Source organism: Gopherus evgoodei, chromosome 11 (assembly GCF_007399415.2).
Source record: "Gopherus evgoodei ecotype Sinaloan lineage chromosome 11, rGopEvg1_v1.p, whole genome shotgun sequence".
Taxonomy (NCBI): Eukaryota; Metazoa; Chordata; order Testudines; family Testudinidae; genus Gopherus; species Gopherus evgoodei.
This window is the reverse complement of record NC_044332.1, coordinates 12348586-12367269: the sequence shown is the minus strand read 5'-3', so window position 1 is coordinate 12367269 and position 18684 is coordinate 12348586. Positions and strand designations below refer to the sequence as shown.

The 18684-nt window shown below is 46.3% G+C and overlaps 1 protein-coding gene and 1 long non-coding RNA gene across 3 annotated transcripts in view; one reads left to right on the top strand and one right to left on the bottom strand.

Moving 5' to 3' along the window:
- Positions 1 to 11806, bottom strand: part of LOC115659433 — a 35734-nt gene extending 23928 nt beyond the window's left edge. Inside the window, exon 1 of one of the 2 annotated variants that reach the window (XR_004002548.1) lies at positions 11474 to 11806. This is a non-coding gene — a long non-coding RNA (uncharacterized LOC115659433). The remainder of the gene's footprint in view (positions 1 to 11473) is intronic. The other variant, XR_004002547.1, reaches the window with a different exon arrangement.
- The window catches only part of VWC2L (von Willebrand factor C domain containing 2 like), a 133781-nt gene that overhangs the window by 111412 nt on the left and 3685 nt on the right, over positions 1 to 18684 (top strand). The gene's annotated exons all lie outside the window — the stretch shown is intronic.

Sequence of the window (18684 nt, the reverse complement as noted above, 5' to 3'; positions counted from 1 at the left end):
GCATATAAAATATCAAGCAACTAGTTATGGAGCCCGCTTTGGTCATGTGCATTGAAGATAGAGAAGATAACAACCATGAGGTTGTTGTAAAGGGTCACATTCTTCCAAAGTTTCAAGAGCTGCCTGAGAAAATTGCAACAAATAAGCTGTTGCCTTTACTCTTCCATTTGAAAACAGGTCACCAAATTATCAAATGTATTCAATCTTTGTAATTATTTGGGACTTGTTTCCGGATGAAATTCAGGCAAAACAAGGACCATGCCCCACTTAAATACCACTTGCCCAAGCCTCTAAGGGGAGTCATCTGACAAAATTTCATTGAGAACGTCTGCAATGTGCCCCGAACATTGTGCTGTGTTGCCTGGTTTTAATGGCTGTTATCTGATTGGATGACTCACGTAACTAACCAACACGGTGCACAGGACAAACTGTGATTGGTGGAACTAAAAAGCTGTTTGGGGCATGGACTGTCTTGTGTTCTACATCTGAAAGGGGCCAGAGGCAATGGGATCTTGACCCATTATTAAAGCTCCCAGGTGCTATGTTACTACAATTCATATAATTGATAGTCTTGCCTCTCTTCTCATTAAAGCTCTCAGAGATGAATCCTGTTGTGAAACTTCCTGGGACTATGACTGCATAAAATATTATTTGGCTTTTTTCTGATGCCCTGCGGTATTGCCATGAATCATTAACACTAAGCTGCAACAATCAAAACAAAGGAACAGAACCCATTGTGAAGTACATTAGCCTGAACTCTTTTTTTAATTGTTACGGGAATTACAGCGACCCTAACCAAGATGGAGGAGCCCATCCTGAAAAGCACTGCCAGACCACATAGACAGAGACAATCCCTGCCCTGGAGAGTTTACAAACAGACAAAGTCTAGCAGGCAAAACAGAGGCAAAGGGACATGCCCAAGTTCATACAAGAGGCCAGTGACAGAGTTGGGAATAGAACTTAAGCCATGTGACATGTCCTTCCCACTAGACCCTAGCTAGTCATGTAGGGCAGAATTTATCACCCACTGCAGAGGACCAGTGCTTGGGCTTTGCATCACATAAGCACCACTCAAGACATATTTTGAGGCTTTAAATGGGCTTTAAGCGGTGCATACACTTTGTGCTGGCCTCTGCACTGTGAGAATTTTACCCACAGTCTGCTCCTGGTCCCATTGAAGTCATCAGTAAAACTCCCATTGACATAGTAGTGCAAGACCAGGGTGTAATTCACAAAAAAATCAGTCATTTGCAGGGTGTCTCCTAGTCATTAGTGAGGCTCATCCAGAGGCTACATGACTGGGGGAGGACAAAAGAGAAATGCCTTTTGTTTCTTTCATGGCACGCATTGTTAATACAATGCGTGCGTCACACTGCGTTGTGAACATTATGATGAGACTGGGTGTCTTTGGTTCCATGTCTCCATTTTCATAACAACATTTGTCATGAAGATTGGCTTCATTTTATGTCGTTTTCCATTCTTATTTACGTTTGTTTTTGTTTTTTTCGTAGGAATGGTGTGTTAGAACGTTACTGTCTTCTACTTTACTGCACATTGGGTGTATTATGGAGTTATGCGGTGCTGCTCTTGACCTTTTCAGTATGCTGTGTGCAGCTCTTATTAATTCAGGGATCAGAAAACAAAACCAAAGGTGACCTTCTGCTAAAGGAAAATGCGAGGTTACACCTATCCACCCCATCGCTAATAGTGGGAGAGGCACTTTGCGGGTCATACTGTAAAATTATCAGGGTGAAGGAAATATGAACAGAATGGGAGATGACCTGGGGCATAGAAGAGAAGGATAAAAGACAAGGGAAGGAGAAATATGACATACGAACGGAGTGATGGACAGGATAGGCAGAGAATATAGAGTTCTTTTTCAATGTCTTGTAGTATATTTGAATGACACTGGGGTTGTTTTTCAAATCTTTTATCTTATCCACCACATCTATCCTATGTTATATTAAATAATATATCCACAAAATGTGCAGGAACTAAATAAATGCCATATAAATTAACACAATCCTTTCATGAGCAAACCATTCCAAATAAGTGGCATTGCTCGAATCTTGGGAATTGATGACGTACAACTGGGAGTACTTTATTCCTCCATCACCAGCACATAGAAGAGGTCACTAGATGAAACAGATACTACAAACCCAACTGTGCAGAGATACAAAGTGCTATTGTGCTTCTTCTCTGAAATCTGCTGCTGTGGGGATGAAATACAAGAACATGCTGTGGGATTCTCTAAGTCATGAGCCACGTGTCTTTCAAGCAGAAAAATAATTATCCTTACAGTATAATAAGTTCCAGAAGCTAAAAATCAAACTTTGGTTCTCCAGTAACTATCTTTGTTGGTAAACTGCTCCAAAGAGCATTGGCCTGCTAAACCCAGGGTTGTGAGTTCAATCCTTGAGGGGGCCACTTAAGGAGCTGAGGCAAAATCAGTACTTGGTCCTGCTAGTGAAGGCGGGGGGAGTGGACTCAATGACCTTTTGGGGTCCCTTCCAGTTCTACGAGCTAGGTGTATATGTATATATTTTTTATTTTAAAGATCATTGTTAGATTACGGGCAATTGAAAAATATAGATTGAGGAATCTTAAGGTAGAATTAAAGTACCAAGTAATTTTTGACATGAACATGCCATCTCTAATATGGCAAAGCACTTAAGCACGTGCTTAGTGTTAAGCAACATTAGGGCAGCAGGAACATTGTATTCGCCACCTTCCAGAATGAAGCCTTAAGCACTGATAAAGCTATATAGTGCTACGCTAGCTTAATTAGCCTGTAGATGCTACTATTCCTGACCTTTCACTGTTCTGTGGGTTTGAAGTCTGGGAGTTGGATTAGGGCACATCTAAGATTTGGTGAATCATAAATACAAAGCCCAAGACAGTGAGCCACTGATGAGAGCAAACAACTTTTCATGCAATGTACTAAAAGACCACATCAAATTATACACAATTCTGGTGCATTGTCTTGGAGGCTTGGTGGGTGTGGCCATTCGCATAATAGGTTTTAAGTCCGTGATATCAGTGGTTCTCAGACAGGGCTATGCATACCTCTGAGGGTATGCAGAGCTCTTCCAGGGGATACATCAACTCATCTAGATATTTGCCTAGTTTTACAGTAGGCTACCAGGGCCAGCTCCAGGTTTTTTGCCACCCCAAGCAAAAGCACAAAAAAAAAAAAAAAAGCTGGCGTGCCAACGCCGAAGCAAAAAAAAAAAAAAAAAAAAGGCCGAAGCGCCGCCCCTTGAAAAGAGCCACCTCAAGCACATGCTTGGGATGCTGGTGCCTAGAGCTGGCCCTGCAGGCTACCTAAATAGCACTAGCCAAGTCAGTACAGCCTAAAATTTCATGCAATTACTTGTTTATACTGCTCTATATACTGAAATGTAAATACAAGAGTAATATTCCAATTTATTTATTTTACAGTTATATGAAAGGAAGCAAATTTTCAGTAATAATGGGGCTGTGACACTTTCATATTGGTATATCTGATTTTGTAAGCAAGTCATTTTTAAATTAGGTGAAACGCAAGACCAATCAGACTCTTGAAAGGGGTATAGTAGTCTGGAAAGGTTGCAAACCACAGTATTATATCATTTTGCCCGACCTTCCATACAACATAGACCATAGAATGGGGTGGGACAAGCTATGTTATTTCTTCTGGGGTTGTCTTCTGTTCAACATACTGGGAATGTAACTGGGGTACACTTAAATGGGTGAAATCACTGCTTCTCATGGGATCCAGGACCCATGTGAGCTAGAAAGCCATTCCCAGTGGGAACTATGCCAGGGAGACACGAAATCTCAAAGATCTACACACTAGATGTTTTTATTGTTGAGACTAGTGTCTCAGAAAGCAGAGACCACACTACTTAAGGTGTAGTGAGTGAATCAAGCTTCGTCAACAATATTTAATCAGAGCAACATTAATAGCATAAATGCATCTCAGATATAGGATTTCAAGAGCTTCATGCCCTTTTCAGTCCTCATGAATTTACAGAAATTCGTTGTCTTGTACTAACAAATAAAAAAAGAACTAATGGATTTACATTAACCTTTTGGTAGTAGATTTCCTGATACTAGCTACTAATGCAAAAATCCATTAGTCGGCATTGTCTGGAAATTAGGACATGAAGTATCATAATGTCGAGAATTAGCCTGCCAAAGTCTGATGCAGAAGTGGTGCCCCAAGGAAAGGTGTTTTGAGGAGAAAGTGGAATAAAGAAAATCTGCACAGGTTTAGTGCAGCACAGTGTTACTGTATGGAAGGCCCTCAGAACTGAGGCTTTTGAATAAGAGCCACGCTTATTTAGTGCCCCACAAATAATATGTCTGTTCAGCCCACATAAATGGCCATTTTCCTAAGTATTTGAGTGCGTCACTGTACAACTTTAATGTTCATTTAACTTAGGGCTTTTTAATGTAATATTTAAAATACCTTAACTTTGCAAAGGATTCATCCATACAGTGAACTAGTTAGACAAGTGTATTTTCCCCCCATTAGTAGGAACTGTATAGGATTCATTCTGGTGAAGAGCAATCACTTCATGAAGGTACAGCTTCAACTATCTCTCATCATTTTCACATCGATCTGTTTATAATTCAGTTTTTTCACATGCTAAGTTTAATATCAGCTAAGGTGTGTGCATGTGTGAGAGAAGCAGAGTGCCCATCATCCGCTTTTAAGTTTGTGAATATGGAGCACATCCTACGGGCTAATTATATACACTGCTTTCCATACTGTGCTCAGATGCATTTCACTTAAGAGATCAAATATTTAAAAAAATGTAAAAAGATTTATCGCTCTGCAAGACTGAAAGGAAATTGTGATTTAGCCTCATAAATAATGATAGTTTTAGGAAGAAGATTGTTGGCAAACGAGGACAAAAACGAGGCTTAATTGGCCATCTGGAATCCATTTGGAACATCGCAGTATGAACTCTGCGAATCTAATTCTTCATAATACCACTCACCAAGGGCAACATTTGCCAGTCTGAGCACAGGGCTGGGGAAGAGGGCCCAAGCACTGAACAGGTGAAAAGATGGTGCAGTTAGGCCCTTGGCTTGGACTCAGGTGATCCAGGTTCAATTCCCAGCTCTGCCACAGCCTGCTGGCATGACCTTGAGCATTTCACTGACTCTATCTAAGCCTCAGATCCTTGGCTGTAACATCAGGAGAACAGTACTAGCTGTTTCTTGTCTAGTCACACAATGAAATCTTCAGGGTAGAGATGGGCTCCTACCATGTGTATATACAATCCTCTGCACAATTAGAGCTGGGCAGAAATTCCCAGCAAGAATGAGATTATGAAAATATTTCCTGTTCTGATTCAGGAGGCAATCACCACATTTTTGTGAACCAAAAATCCCCCCCAGATTTTTTGGCTCAGATCAGTAAAAAAGGCTCTGTTTCAATCATTTCAAACCAGTTCCAGTCTGACCTTTTCACTTTTTTAAATGTTTGTTATATCTTCATTTCATTGTGGAAGGAAAAAGTGGGTTGGAAGTGAAAAACAGGAACATGTCCAAAGACTCCCATTTCGACACTTTTCACTTCCATTTTTCTCCCCTCCATAGAGGAACTTTGTCAAAACCCTTTCCCGCAAACAGCTTTGGATTCCACATACCTTCATTTTCCAATGCAAAAAAAAAAAGAGGTTTAGTCAAAAAATTCCCCGTCAGCTCTAACTACAACAGAACCTTGCACTTCTTGGCTGCTTGGGCTGTGGTCAGACCACCAGTAGGAGGTTTTATGTCACCTTTGCAGCTTCTTTCTCTTGGGGCCTTTTGAGAGGTACCAGTCACCTGGGTACTGAGATGTTAGTAAACATGATGATTATAATTTGAAATGGATTCTTCTTCTGCCATCCTGAGGTTTGGCCATTTAAACATGGAGGCTCTCTTCTTTCTTCTCTCCTCCTTCTGCTCTCTCTTGTGCCTCTCTCTTCTATTCACTCCCCGCCACCAGCGAAGGTGTCCATGGAGACTGAAACGCTTATTGCTCCCGAAGGTTACAGCTCCACTCCGAGAGGCTGATCCCGAAGCCTGTATTTAGAGTGAGTACCAGGGGTATGTTACCTGAGTAAGCATGAGGGAAGGCCTACAAATCTTAGGGACTATGCCTTGTGAATGACATGTGGCATGACCTTCGATTCCTGAGATGCTGGGAGTTGTTTGAAGCTGACAATTTATTATATGCAGAGATTCTGGGTTATATTTTCAGAACAGTTAACCCAGGCACAACCTGCTTCTGGGGCTGGGTGACAAGCACAAATCTGACTAGCAGCAGCTTTTGCTGCCCTGCCGCAGGCGCACACCAGCCAATGGCTCTGTGAAGGGCTGCAGGCTGGTACCGTTATACCGAGAGCTTGCCATAACCAGCTCTTTCAGAAAGGTACTTTGAGAACCAAGTTGCTTCATGGCTCTAACATCAGCGGCACTAATGATTCTCCGTGCTGACACAATTGGTGCCCTGAGCCAAACTGATGAGGAAATAAAAGCAAGAATAATGGGATTTTCATGGGCTCGCAAACACGTAATTTGGTGGATTACAACGATAATGGATACAATTTGCAAAATGCAAATAGCTTTCAATCAAATACTGCTCCTGCTCCTCTCGCCACCTCCCAAGAAGGCTGCTGAGGAGGGGTTAGAGCGCTCAACATGAATCGAGTTCCGTGTTTAACGCTTATGGGTCTTCTAGCTGAGATCATAAAGTTGAGGCCCCTTCTGCTTGTGTGTGGGCATTAAAGCTTGGATCAGATGTTATTTCAGAAGAGCAGGGGTTTGTGCTAGTGTAATTGGCCAGAATTTCTCTATCCCTCCCCCACTGTGCACTGGTTGGCTGCCACCCCAGATGCAGGTCAGTGGCATTATACACTCACTAAGGCCACTTCACACCCCTCTAGAGTGACTAGATGTCCCGATTTTATAGGGACAGTCCCAATTTTGGGGTCTTTTCCTTATATAGGCTCCTATTACCCCCCACTCCCGTCCTGATTTTTCACACTTGCTGTCTGGTCACCCTACACCCCTCTGGCAGTGAAAAGGGCCTTAAAGTGGTGTGCCTGTTGTTCAGACCCACTTTAAAAGCCCCTTTATTGCCACAGGAGTGCAAAGCAGCCGTAGTATAAATGAGAGCTCAGGCTAGACCTACATATGTTCTATACAGTGCATCTGACCTACTACCATGTTTGCTGACACACTCCGACGGCTTAGCAAGGCAGCCATAAATCCATCTTAACTGGCTGGTCAGGCCAGCTACACGTCGGGTTTACCTTGCCAGCGTGGTGCAAAGCAGTCAGAATGTGACCCACATGCCAGGAGATCTGCCCAGCTCCCCAATGACTTCACTAGTGCCCCAAAAAAGCACAAGAGTGAAGCACAATGCAAGGCCAGGCCCCCTGTTTGCAGCATGCTTTGGGATGAAAGGAGGTATGCAGAGATAAGCCAATATCATATTATGGGACAAGGACTCAAGCATGTAGTGCCTCTTTCAAGCCCATCCCTTAGTGCCACATGTGCCATGGTAAGTGTGACCCAATTGCACCATGAAAGCACTTGTGTCTCAGACACATGCTCTGGTAGAGCTCCCGCCTCTGGATGGATGCTCCCCAGGCTGTGGGGTTTGGAGCCCACCTCAGTGGGCCCCATGTGCCCTTTAAGTCTCTTGAATCAGAAAGCAGTCCAGGCACTGCCTCCAGCTGGGGTCTCTAGACACACTCTTGGGGTGTGGTTCCTGCCTAGGAGCCCTGTCTGAGAAGTGAAACCACAAGTCCGACTGTCTAGTCCCTAATGCGAACCAGAACTGGAGTCAGCGGTCTGAGGTTTCCAATCGCGGTATCAGGGAATGATTACAGGGACCTGCTCCAACCTGTACGCCAGCATTACCACCACACCAATCTATACACTGTCTGGAGGAGGTGGAACAGTCTCCACAAGACTGGAGTGGTCACAGTTGGCCTTATACTACCTTTTCCTTGGGGTACTCGATGGGGAATGGCTCCGCTGTCTCTTTGGAGAAGTGCCAGGTCCAGAGTGCAAAACAGCGGAACTCTCAGCACCTCCAGTCTGACGTAGGCCTCGGTGTCAAAGCAGGATGCATGGTCTGTTGGCGTAGGTGCTGCTTTAGGAGAAGGTCCCTAGCCACCTGAGTCTGTTTCATGAACGATGTGCAAATCGAACACTGCTCTTTGCCATGAGCCTTGCCCAAGCACAGGAAGCACCGCACGTGGGGAATGCTGGGAATCACTCCCCCCCCCCGCCCACACACAAAAGACAATGCTTACAGCCTGGTGAGGACATCCCCAGGAAAATATGCAACTAATCCTAAATCTAACTAACACTAGGGTGCTAACTATATACAACTAGAAAAAAATCACTGAGAGATGGAGGATTGTGAGATTAATCTACATCGAGCCCTGATTCCAGCCACAGGTGGTAAGTAGGAACTGAGTGGGGTCAGGGCGGCGCTGCCTTATACAGCCGGGGAGGGCTGATAGCCATGAAGCATGAACTCCACCCATCTACGATTACTGCTATGCAAGATTCTCCTGCTCCGGTGTGCTGGGCACGCACGCACCTAAGTGGAATACATGGCTGCATCTACTCAAAGAAGAATCAGGGATTGCAATCCCATATTTTCATGTAAAACACAAAGTTTGACTTGGAAAACACTTTGAGCACCTGAGTAATGTGTTGGGGGAAATGAAACAATTGCCAGTTAAAACATCAGCATACCGGCTCTGTTCTCATGTGGTGCTCCCGTCGGTTTCAATGGGAGATGAGAATGCTCAGGACCTTGCAGTATCACTCCTAATATTTACGATCAGAAGACTCAAAATTCTAGAAGAACACTTCCAAAGGGGCAATCCAACACTTGCTGCTGTCAACTGGAGCCTTTCCATTTGCTTCGCTGAGTGCTGGATTTCACCTTAAGGGCCGACTTTTCAAGTGCTTGGCACTCATAACGCTGGGGCAACTTTTCCAAAGAGCTCAAGATCCCACTGACAGGGGCAGCTCTATGTATTTTGTCACCCCAAGCATGGCAGTCAGGTGGCTTTTGGCAGCACGCCTGCAGGAGGTCCACTGGTAATGTGGATTCAGTGGCATGTCTGCGGGAGGTCCGCTGTTAATGCGAATTTGGCGGCATGCCTGCAAGAGGTCCACTGGTAACACAGATTCAGCGGCATGCCTGCGGGAGGTCCGCTGTTAATGCAAATTTGGCGGCATGCCTGCAAGAGGTCCGCTGGTAACATGGATTCAGCGGCATGCCTGCGGGAGGTCCGCTGTTAATGCGAATTTGGCGGCATGCCTGCGACAGGTCTGCTGGTAACACGGATTCAGCAGCATGCCTGCGAGAGGTTCGCTGGTAACATGGATTCGGCGGCATGCCTGCGGGAGGTCTGCTGGTAACGTGGATTCGGCAGCATGCCTGCGAGAGGTCTGCTGGTAAAGCGGATTTGGCAGCATGTCTGCGGGAGGTCCGCTGGTAACGCAGGTTCGGCGGCATGCCTGCAGGAAGTCCGCCAGTCCCAAGCCTTCGGCATACCCGCCACCTAATTGCTGCTGAAGCCGCGGGACCAGCGGACCTCCCACAGGCATGCTGCTGAAGGCAGCCTGACTGCTGCCCTCACGGCGACCGGCAGGCCGCCTCCCACGGCTTGCCACCCCAGGCACACGCTTGGTGCACTGGTGTTTGGAGCCGTCCCTGCCCACTGAGTCACCAAAACAAGTGGCCAGATTTTCCAAAGAGCCCAGAACATGAAAATCTGGCCCTTAATTAGGGGTCTAAATTGGAAAATCAGGTCTGCGTCCAAAAGCCTAAATGAGGTTTATTTGGTCAGGAAGTTTCCTGGGTTTCTCACTGTGCAAGTTAAGACATCTTTCACCAAGCAATTTCTCTACAAATGCAAGACCCAGTCTATGCCGGGTCTGGAAATGGTCTTCCATGGCAGGCCATCATTAGAAAACAATGGCTCAGTGTGATTTCAGGCCTGACTGGTTTTACCACTGTGTGTTTGACGAGTGTGTTAAAAGCAAAGAATTGGGAATCTGATGGCTTGAGGGGGAGGGTGGACGACCCTCCTAGCCTTTAACTGTAGCCTCCTCACTACAGTTAAATTAAATTAACATTTGTATTAATGATAGTCTCTCTATTAAACCTTCTGCCTATGGCCATAAAAGGATTGCTCAGGGTTGGTGGAATTTAAAACACAACCTGGAAACTGTTCAGTGGAACCTTATGGGGGCTGTAAGTGGCTTAAAGATAATACATCTTTGTTGCCCAGTCAACGGTACTTGATTTGATTACCTTCCTCACTAACAGCAGCCAATAGGCACAGCTTCCAGAGCCAGACCCTGATCCAAAAGAAGTCAGTGGAAATAATCCCACTGATGTCAGTGGGCTTTGCATTCAGGCCATAGGATAGCCCTCTAAAGGGGTGTGTCCGATGGTGAGACAAGTCACAGCTGGAACTCCTGCTTTCGGTGCCTCACTCAATGTGTGACCTTGGGCAAGTTTGTCTGGTTTACTGAACTGCAGCCCAACACGATATCGTTCTTAGCTGCCAAACCGCCCCTCCCATGGTGCCTGACTCCCGGCTGCCAATCCCTCCAGCTCCTCTGGCACCTGCTACCATGCAGTCAGGTGTTAGCAGCAGTGTGAAAAATTCACATTTCTGCCACAGCACAAAATAAATGGGGGGAAAATAACTCCAAACCAGAGATTTAATAATAATGTAGATAACACACTCTCCTATTACGCTATCCATATTAATATTTCATCCAGGAAAAGACCTCTGGAATTTATTTCATGCTGTGACAGAAATTTAAATGTTGCTACAGAATTTAAATCCAGAGTGGCCCAACTTCAGTGTAGCACACTGACTTCTGGAAGAACTAAATGGAGTCAAAAACCCTCTCTGAAAGCAAACACAGTAGAATGGAAAGCGTTTAATTATGGGACAGCTGTATGGTGGCCAGAGCACTGGGCTGGGAACCAGGAGACCTAGATTCTGTCCCTGGCTTTGCTGCATGACCTTTATGCTTCTCTTCCCATCTCTTTGTCTGGCGTGTCTATTTAGCTGTGTAGTGCATTGGCGGTCATCCCTCCCCCTCCAGCTCAGAGGGAGGCTTCACTGGGTCACTGGGGGAGTTAGCAAATCGAAGGCTGCAGTCTAGGGGGCTCAGGCCCTCAGGCAGAGCAACCAACAGTCTTTTGCCTGGTCTCCTGGCTCAGGCAGACAACAGACACACACAGGCCTCTTGGCCTAAGGTGGGGCAGTCGCAGAAGGCAGTGGGATCCAGGCCCACCCTACTCCACTGGGTCCCAGCCCATGGCTCTGACAGTGGTGGAGGGCTCTGCCACTGGGTCATCGGGGATCCCACCAAAATACGCCAACCCAAGCACCAACGGCAAAACCAGACTCAAGTCTGGTTTCTCTAAGCTACTTCCTACCATGATTAGGGAAGGGACTCCAGAGTCATGGGGTCCTCCATCTCCTCGGGGTATTCGGCCACCGGCAATCTGAGCAGCTCCTCTTCAGCCTCGGTCTTCTCTAGTTATTTGGCCACCGGCAAGCTTAGCAGCTCCTCTCCGGACTTGGTCTCCTCTGGGGGCAGGACGCTACCTAGGTCGGTCACAGGGCCTGACAGGCAAGAGGCATCTGTCTCCTTCCCTGGCTCCCCCTCAACTGAACTGGAGGCCCTGCCTCTTATACTTTCTGTCCTGCCTCTCAATTTCCGACAGGAGGGCTGTACCCTGTCTGGCTCCACCCACCTGGGTGCAAAGAGTGATCCTTCCACCTCCAGCTCAGAGGGAGGCTCTGGGTCGGGGAGTGCTTCATAGTATGTGTTTATTCAGTGTTTAGCACAAGGGGGCCCTGCTTTTGATTGAGCACGCCAGAGTACTACTATAATAAGTGATAACTATCCAAGGTAAGAGATGAGGCAGCAGCATACATGTCGGTGAAGTGATACCAGACGTGTACCTTGCAGATGTGATCTGCTAGCACCTGCATAGCTCTTGAGGGTTAATTTACCATAGCTGCTAAGTATGCATGGGCCATGCTTCTGACTTCAATGGGTGCAAAACGTTACAATCCACATTGCAATGCATAGCAGCCAAGCCCATTACCTGTCACTGCTTTGGCAACTCACTTCAGCAAAGACACTGGTCTCTCTGTCTTTCATAGTAGGATCTGACATTTCATCACTACTTCGTCAGATTACACCTCCTGCTGAGAATTAGATTGAGCCACACAAAATGCATCTCTCCCAGAAGAATAACTAGAAGGTAGGAGATTTTTCAAAATTGTTATCTACAGCACATTCTCCTACTTTAAAGGGTAATTTAACACTAGTTAAATGACTGTTAAATTAACCAAGTAGCTGTAGAAATGTAGAAGTTGCTGTATCACTGAAGTTAAAAAAAATAAAATCACTAAGTCCCCAGAGACATTGCCCATATCCCACCCAACATCACCACGCTGTCAAGGAGTTATCTAATTATAGTTTTTAAAGTGATATTTAAGACCTGAAACTTTCTGTCTCAGAAAATTCACTCTTCTTCCACGATTAGATGCAAGGATTCAAATCCCTTTTCTGTTCAGCTGCAACTTTTCTTTAAAGTCTGGTGAATGGCGAAAAGAGCGACATGGGGCAAATGGGATGGGGGGGGCGGGGTTGTAGTTATTCTGCCTTAGTGAATTCCACATAACATTTTCTCCATTTCCAAGTCCAAATAAGACCCGCCGCCCCCCCAGCACTAGTTGACAGCTTTTTGAAAATCAAGCCGTGTTGGCCCTTGCTTCATACATCATCCCCAACCATGAAGATTCTGGAATCAGAATTTAGCTGGCAATTTTGTTGATTCATCAGATGATAGAATTCAGTTTGCTCTTCAACAGTGCTGGCAGTAATAAACTGATTTTTCCCCCTCAGGAAAATAAGCCACTATGAATCAGAAGCTGCACTGGAAGCAGAAACGTGCAGCAAGTAACAAGATGTCATTTTTACTCATGTTTTCATGTCAATAACCATAATCTAAGACCTAGTTTACAGCAGTCTCACCCAAGCCTCTTTGGTTACCTTGCAGTGACACTTCCTATCAAAAAAGGCTTTAACCCTTTGCAGGGATGGTTGGTTTTCTAGTTAAGACACTGGACTGGGACCGAGGAAATGTAGCTCCAATTCCTGGCTGCGGCACTTAGTTTCACGGTGGGTTCATTTTCCATTTGTAAAACGGGGCTGCTCCTCCTCCTCCCTTCTTTAGCACTGTCCATTTAGATGGTAAGACCAGGAACTGTTTCTTCCTTTGTTTGGACAGCCTCTAGCACAGCTGGATTCCGATCTCAGCTGAGCCACTGTAATACATATTGCAGGGAGTGCCAGGTTATTGTGCTCTCGCGCAGGTTTTAGCGGAGGCTACCCGGGCACACACAGGAGCAAGCACTACTCACTCAGAAGTTGGCAGTCTCAGGACTCTCCTGTGCCTCCTCCCTCGCTAGTGAGTAGTGCAAACAGGGTAGCGAGTGGGCATGCCGGGGGCGATATGGCATTGTTGTGATCTTCAGCCACCACATGAAGCCCTCGGCTGTGTGCACCTCTCTGGGCCAGCTTGTGCCAATTAAGCACTTATAAAGGCCCCATTACCATTACATGAGTACACCATAGACATTAATGATTTTATCCTCAACAGCCCAGTGAGGCAGAAGTATTATCTCCATTTCACAGATGGGGAATTTCGTCTCAAACAGGCTGTGATGCCTACCCAAGGTCACACAGCAAGTCTGTGGCAGAGACAGGCGTTGACCTGGTCTCTCAGTCCAGTGCCTTAATCACAAAGACCAACCTTCCTCCTCCTCATTTTGTTGTTTATAAATACAACCCTCCTCGCATCAGCTGTGCAGACAAAAGCCCACGTGATCATCCTTGACGTACCCAAGACCAAAAACCCATGTCCAGCTGAGACAGCTACCTAGTTTCCAGCAGTATTTGTTTACTGTGATCTGTAAGTAAAGTTGAACCTTTCCCCCATTACTACCTAGACTACTCAATGGCTGAGTCAAACAGGAAAATCTGGTCTAAAACCACCCCCATCAAACAGACAGGTAGATAAAATCCAGCAAGGCTTTTTGAAATAAATACATCAGGCTTCACAAAGCCTTTGGCAGCATGTAGTGTATGTGGAGCTACATGCCACAGCGAGGAGCAGGCTGTGTCCACCCTGCAGCGTGAAGCTATACATACCCATGGAAGAGCAGCAAAGAATCCTGTGGCACCTTATAGACTAACAGACGTTTTGGAGCATGAGCATCCGACGAAGTGGGTATTCACCCATGAAAGCTCATGCTCCAAAACGTCTGTTAGTCTATAAGGTGCCATAGGACTCTCTGCTGCTTTTAAGATCCAGACTAACACAGCTACCCCTCTGATACTTGTACCCATGGAAGGCTCTGGCAGGGGAGAGACAGCAGGGAAAAGCTTCAGTAGGTCCCTGCTGCCAGCTCCTTTAATTGCAATGGGGAAAGGTTCAGCCTTTCCCAGCTGACTCTCCCCACCAGAGCTTTCCCCCTTTGGGGGAGTCTTTTCCTGCAGCAGGGAAATTTTCCAGCAGGACACTCCAGTGCTGAAAATGGCAGTGTAGATGGGAGACACTGCCTGGGGGAGCAGAAAGCTGTGTAGGGCATGTACAGTAATTCCTCACTTAACGCTGGAGTTATGTTCCTGCACAATGCGCCTTGAAGTGAAATGATGTTAAGCGAACCCAAAATCCCCGTAAGAATGAATGTAAATGGGGGGGGGGTGTTTCCAGGGAGATTTTTTTTTGCTGTACAGTACTATAGTTGGGAGGTGCCTCCACCTCACCCCACACAGGCACAGCCCACTGGCACTGGAGACAGTGAGGCAGGCAAGGAGGTGGTAGGTGCTGTTGGCTAGAAGCACATTGTGCAGCAGCAGCGGCTGCTTCCCCTACTCTGCAAGCACCAGGGGCGGGGGGGCTCAACCCTTAGCCCACCCACACCCTCTCTTCCCCCAAACCCCGACCCTTAACATGAAATCTGAAGTGTTTCTGTTTTCTGGATCTTTGATTCTTTGTCTACATCAAGTAAATAATTCCCTTTGCAGCAGTAACCTCACCAGGTCATCCTATGGAACCAAAGCAATTGGAAATCAAATGAAATGAATGTGACTGTACGACTTTTTTGAAGTAAGCAGCAAGTCAAAAAGTTTAACAGTAAATGTAAACTATCCTAAGTACTATAGTTGAAACACAAAGTGAATACTGCTATATTGGTTCTCTTAGTGGATTTTAAAAAATTCTTGTGTAGTCTCAATTTTTTTTTTAAACACAGAATTATTCCATCTTCTAGACCTAGTCCTGATCCTGCAATTATTCTTATAGTATCTACACAGAACCCCCTTGAAATCAACAAGGGTCTAACGGCACAGAAAAACTTGCAAGATCTGGGCTCAAGTTTATGTTTTTTGTATGTTTTGCTGCTAAGTCTAGATAACACTCAGTCTGAGGTTATCTGGCTCTTGCAGCGTGTCATAGAAACCACAAGACCGGACATACTTGGCAACATCCTTGCCCATCCCCTCCCAGTGGAAGGACTTCCCCAACCGGTCCTTGGTTCTGTTCACCCCAGCATGGCCACTGGGATGATCATGGGCTAAGCTTAAGAGCTTCTCCCGGTACTTAGTTGGAACCACCAACTGTTTTTGCGGCTGCCATTCTTCCCGGTGTCCACCAGAAAGAATTTCCTTGTATAAAAGTCCTTGGTCTATAACAAACCGGGATCGATTTGAAGAGCTGAGAGGCGGTGGGGTGCTCCGTGCCGCCGCCCACGCTTTCTGAAGGCTGTCATCTGCTTCCTGCTCAGCCTGGAACTGTTCCCTTGAGGCTGGGGTCACCAGTTTTTCCTCAGACTGTGGACTTGGGCTTGGTCCCTCTGGAAGCGATGTAGGTGATGGGGTTGTTTCCGTTGCTGGTGAACCGCTCTCCGCTGGTGCACCTGAGGGTATTTCAGGCTCTGGCTGAGCCTTTTGGGTATGGCTGTCTTTTGCTTCTGCCAGTTCTGGCTTGCTGGCGCCCTCTGGCGTTGAGTTTGAAGATGTGGTTGCACTTGCTGGTGCTGGTTGCTGTTCCAGTTCCGGGCCTGGGACTGGAGATGCTGTGGCTGTTTCAGTGGTAGGCATGGAATCCGGGTCCACTACCTCTGTCTGGGTCTCTGGTAACACAGACGGGGCCTCTGTGGACGGCTCAGGAACAGGAATGGGTCTGGAAGCTTGCCTGGTTTGGCTACGGGTAACCATTCCCACTCTCTTGGCCCGCCTCACCTGGTTGGCCAAGTCTTCCCCCAGTAGCATGGGGATAGGATAATTGTCATAGACTGCAAAAGTCCACCTTCCTGACCAGCCTTTGTACTGGACAGGCAGTTGAGCTGTAGGCAAGTCTACAGCTTGTGACATGAAGGGGTAAATTGTAACTTTGGCCTTTGGGTTGATGAATTTGGGGTCAACGAAGGATTGGTGGATAGCTGACACTTGTGCCCCCGTGTCTCTCCACGCAGTAACCTTCTTTCCGCCCACTCTCAAATTTTCCCTTCGCTCCAAGGGTATTTGAGAGGCATCTGGGCCTGGGGATCTTTGGGGTGATGGTGGTGTAATGAATTGCACTCGCATGGTGTTCTTGGGACAGTTGGCCTTGATATGTCCCAGTTCATTACACTTAAAGCATCTTCCATCTGATGGGTCACTGGGCCGAGGTGAGTTACTGGAGACTGGTGAGGTTGAAGAGTAGGGTATTTGTGGCTTTACTTGGGTGGTATGTAGGGTCTTTGGCTGTCCTCGGTTGTAGGGTTTATGGTCTGTGTGCCCCCTGGGGTAATCGTTCCCCTTGACAGTAGCTTTTTTTGCTTTCTGCCAGTTCCATCCATTTGGCTCCAATTTCCCCCGCCTCAGCGATAGTTTTGGGATTTCTATCTTGTATGTACCGTGTGATGTCTTCAGGAACACCATCCAAGAACTGCTCCATTTGTATGAGGAGGTTCACTTCTTCCAAGGTTTGAATGTTGTTTCCTGTTAACCAGGCCTCATAGTTTTTTGCAATGTAGTAGGCGTGTTTGGGAAATGACACCTCTGGTTTCCATTTTTGGGTTCTGAAGCGCCGACGGGCATGATCTGGGGTTATCCCCATCCTGTATCTGGCCTTGGTTTGAAAAAGTTTATAGTCATTCATTTGCGGCTTGGGCATTTCAGCTGCCACCTCTGCTAAAGGTCCACTGAGGTGTGGCCTTAATTCTACCATGTACTGGTCTTCGGGGATGCTGTACCCAAGACAGGCTCTTTCAAAATTTTCCAAGAAGGCCTCGGTGTCATCACCTGCCTTGTAGGTGGGAAATTTCCTGTGCTGTGGAGCAATAATTGGCGCCGGGTTGTTAGGGTTGGCTGGCACATGCAGCCCAGCTTTTGCCATCTCCAGTTCATGTTTTCTCTGTTTTTCCTTCTTTTCATTCTCTTTTTGTTGTTTTTCCATTTCTCGGCGGTGGGCCAACTCTTCTTCTTCTTGCTTCCTTCTGTGGGCCAACTCATCTTCTGCTTGTTTCCTTCGGTAGGCTACCTCTTCTTCTTCTAGTTTTCTTTTGTGTGCTGCCTCTTGGGCTGCCTGTTTGATGCTTTCTTCCTTTTCTTTCATCTCCATCTGTCGCCTGTGTTCAGCTTCTTTGATTTGTTCTTCGGCGTCAGTCTTTGCCTTAGAAGTCATGGTTCCTGTTTTCTTGTGTTGGGGTGCCCTCCGGTGTTTATCTTCTGAACTGCAGGCTCTCTGTTGCCTCCTGAAGTCTGCCTAGCAACAGTGCTTTTTTCCTTTTCTCTCTCTAGCTAATGTTCAATGAAGGGAAACCAGAAAAACCACTTTATTTGCATGCATATAAGTGCTGGTACTTGCCCCCTAATGGGAGGGCTATTGCATGACAAAAGACCCTTAACAGTTTGGTAATGGCTTCTCGCTTAACATGCAAACCACAAACTGCTAGAGAGCAGAAAAAAAAATTCTCTCTGGTTCCCTTTTAAAACCAAACTGTTTCTCTCTGCTAAAAAGCCCCTAGCAGAGAAAAGAAAAATATAATATTCCTACTGGCTTCTGGATTGTATCTTTCCCACAACGCTGCACACCATATCATAACCTTATTCCCAGATTCTGGACCTTAGCGTCCAAAATTTGGGGGTTAGCATGAAAACCTCCAAGCTTAGTTACCAGCTTGGACCTGGTACTGCTGCCACCACCCAAAAAATTAAAGTGTTTTGGGGCACTCTGGTCCCCCTAAAAAACCTTCCCTGGGGACCACAAGACCCAAATCCCTTGAGTCTCACAACAAAGGGAGATAATCCTGATTCCCTTCCCCCCTCCAGGTGCTCCTGGAGAGATACACAGACACAAGCTCTGTGAAACTACGCAGAGTGAGTCCCCCTCTCCGTTCCCAATCCTGGAACAAAAGCACTTTCCTCTTCACCCAGAGGAAATGCAAAATCAGGCTAGCAATCCAACACACAGCTTTCCCCTGATTTCTTCCTCCCACCAATTCCCTGGTGAGTACAGACTTAATTTCCCTGAAGTAAAGAAAAACTCCAACAGGTCTTAAAAGAAAACTTTATATAAAAAAG